The sequence below is a fragment of the Oncorhynchus keta genome, chromosome 8 (assembly GCF_023373465.1).
Source record: "Oncorhynchus keta strain PuntledgeMale-10-30-2019 chromosome 8, Oket_V2, whole genome shotgun sequence".
NCBI classification, from domain to species: domain Eukaryota; kingdom Metazoa; phylum Chordata; class Actinopteri; order Salmoniformes; family Salmonidae; genus Oncorhynchus; species Oncorhynchus keta.
Window position 1 is genome coordinate 51118830 of NC_068428.1, and position 3564 is coordinate 51122393.

Consider the following 3564-nt stretch of genomic DNA (forward strand, 5'->3'; position numbering starts at 1 on the left):
ATGTACAGGTACAGTGACTGGTAAACTGCTCTGACAGCTGATGCTTAAAGTTAGTGAGGGAGAGATGAGTCTCCAACTTCAGTGATTTTTGCAATTCATTCCAGTCATTGGCAGCAGAGAACTGGAAGCAAAGTGGCCAAAGGAGGTGTTGGCTTTGGGGATGACCAGTGAAATATACCTGCTGGAACATGTGCTACGAGTGGGTGTTGCTATGGAGACCAGTGAGCTGGGTTTTACCTAGCAAAGACTTATAGATGACCTGGAGCCAGTGGGTTTGGCGACAAATATGTAACAAGGGCCAGCCAACGAGAGCATACAGGTCGCAGTGGTGGGTGGTATATGGGGCTTTGGTGACCAAACGGAAGGCTTTGTGACAGACTACATCCAATTTGCTGAGTTGAGTGTTGGAGGCTGTTTTGTAAATGACATCGGCGAAGCCAAGGATCGGTAGTATAGTTAGTTTTACGAGGGTATGTTGGGCAGCACGAGTGAAGGATGCTTTGATGCGATATAGGAAGCCGATTCTAGATTTAATTTTGGATTGGAGATGATTCATGTAAGTCTGGAAGGAGAGTTTACAGTCTAACCAGACCTAGGCATTTGTAGTTTTCCATATATTCTAAGTCAGAACCGTCCAGAGTAGTGATGATGGAAAGGCGGGCAGGTGCGGGCATTTAGTTTTACTTGCATTTAAGAGCAGTTGGAAGAGAGTTGTATGGCATTGAAGCTCGTCTGGAGGTTTTTTAACAGTGTCTAAAGAAGGGCCAGAAGTATACAGAATGGTGTCGTCTGCGTAGAGGTGGATCAGAGAATCACCAGCAGCAAGTGCGACATCATTGATGTATACAGAGAAAAGAGTCGGCCCGAGAATAGAACCCTGTGGCACCCCCATAGAGACTGCCAGAGGTCAGGACAACAGGCCCTCCAATTTGTCACACTGAACTCAATCTGATCAGTAGTTGGTGAACCAGGCAAGGCAGTCATTTGAGAAACCAAGGCTACTGAGTCTGCCGATAAGAATGTGGTGATTGACAGAGTCGAAAGCCTTGGCCAGGTTGATGAATACGGCTGCACAGTATTGTCTTTTATCGATGGCGGTTATGATATCGTTTAGGACATTGAGCGTGGCTGAAGGGCACCCATGACCAGCTCGGAAACCAGATTGCAGTGGAGAAGGTACGGTGGGATTCGAAATGGTCGGTAATCTGTTTGTTAACCTGGCTTTCGAAGACCTTAGAAAGGGTAGGATAGATATAGGTCTGTAACTGTTTGGGTCTAGAGTGTCTCCCCCTTTGGAGAGGGGGATGACCGCGGCAGCTTTCCAATCTTTGGGGATCTCAGACGATACGAAAGATAGGTTGAACAGGCTAGTAATAGGGGTTGCAACAATTGTGGTGGATAATTTTTGAAAGAGAGGGTCCAGATTGCCTACCCAGCTGATTTGTAGGGGTCCAGATTTTGCAGCTCTTTCAGAACATCAGCTGTCTGGATTTGGGTGAAAGAGAAATGGGGGTGGTTTGGGCAAGCTGCTGTGGGGGTTGCAGGGCTTTTGACCGGGGTAGGGGTAGCCAGGAGGAAAGCATAGCCAGCCGTAGAGAAATGCTTATTGAAATGATCTATTATCCTGGATTTACCAGTGGTGACAGTGTTTCCTAGCCTCAGTGCAGTGGGCAGCTTGGAGAGGTGTTCTTATTCTCCATGGACTTTACAGTGTCCCAGAATATTTTGGAGTTTGTGCTGCCTGTGTATATTGGTTCCTAACTTCCATGAAAAGTTGCAGTAAAGATATTCTGATTTACAGTACATGTACACACTCTGAAATAGTATTTTACGCAGTGTAGCTCCTTCTGCATATAGCTAGCTAGCAGCAGGGAGTAGTCCTTGTAAATATAGCTAACATAAACTCAAGTAAACTCGTACATCGCATTGGTCCGTACAATTGACCGTATTTTAGCGCCCCAAAACCGTAATACTTCCAGATCAACTGTAATGTCAGTACCATTGTAAAGCAGATTTTCTCCCATTTCCAACAGAATCAATTACATGACCTAAACGCTGCCCGTTTCTGCATAATTCAAGCAATGAGCCCCGTTGGGTCTTGGTGGGTGGGGAAGAGAAACTAATGCGTGATAGTGAGAAGGAGAGATGTTGTGTGGGAAAATTGCATTTTTTCACTCGATCTGTCCAACTTATCACCTTATCACCTCTAAAATGTAAATAAAACACTATAAAGAGTTTACTCTCTCTCTCTCTCTCTCTCTCTCTCTCTCTCTCTCTCTCTCTCTCTCTCTCTCTCTCTCTCTCTCTCTCTCTCTCTCTCTCTCTCCCTCCCTCTCTCTCTCCCTCCTGCTATCCCTCTCCCTCCCTCCTGCTCTCTCTCTCTCCCTCCCTCCCTCACTCCCTCCCTCTCTCCCTCCCGCTCTCCCTCTCTCTCTCTCTCTCTCTCTCTCTCTCTCTCTCTCTCTCTCTCTCTCTCTCTCTCTCTCTCTCTCTCCCTCCCTCTCTCTCTCCCTCCGGCTCTCCCTCTCTCTCTCTCTCTCCTCCCTCTCTCTCTGCCTCCCGCTATCCCTCTCCCTCCCTCTCTCTCTCTCTCCCTCTCTCTCTCTCTCTCTCTCTCTCTCTCTCTCTCTCCCTCCCTCTCTCTCTCCCTCCAGCTATCCCTCTCCCTCCCTCCCGCTCTCCCTCCCGCTCTCCCTCCCTCTCTCCCTCCCTCTCCCCCCCTTCCCTCTCCCTCTCTTCAGATTTCCCCTGGAGCACTTTGGGAAGAAACTCAACGTCAGGAAAACTAATGGTCCCAGGAGAGAAGTTGACATTTATAACATGAGTGTGTGTTCGTGAATGTGGCTAGCCCTAAACCGTTAGCCTAGCGGCACTACTGCGATTACCACAGAATTCTTTCACCACTACCACAGGCAAAGTGTGTGTGTGTGTTTGTATTTGCAGTGAATTCAAAGGGCAGCCTGAGTGAGACTGAACTCAGTGTCTGTCAGCACAATACATTACGTCAAGAGGTCTGACCTGTATAACAAGGTTGCTGGTGTTGTACTAAGGACGTGTGTGTGTGAGTGTGTGTGGCATTTTGTACAATTTTAAATACATTACAATACATTCACAACAGACTGTGTGCCCTCAGGCCACTAATCCAGTACTAAATCCATGTGTAGTGTCATCATCATAAATTCACATTTTTAGCCCAAACAACTACCTCTTTCCCAACTGTATTTAATTTATTTATTTATTTTGCTCCTTTGCACCCCATTATTTTTAAAGAACAAGTTCTTATTTTCAATGATGACCTAGGAACAGTGGGTTAACTGCCTTGTTCAGGAGTAGAGGGACAGATTTTTACCTTGTCACCTCGGGGATTCGATCTAGCAAACTTTCTGTTACCAGTCCAATGCCCTAACCACTAGGCTACCTGCAGCCTCTACACCCTAACCACTAGTCTACCTGCCGCCTCTACACTCTAACCACTAGGCTACCTGCCGCGACTATGCTCTATCCACTAGGCTACCTGCAGCCTCTACACTCTAACCACTAGGCTACCTGCAGCCTCTACACTCT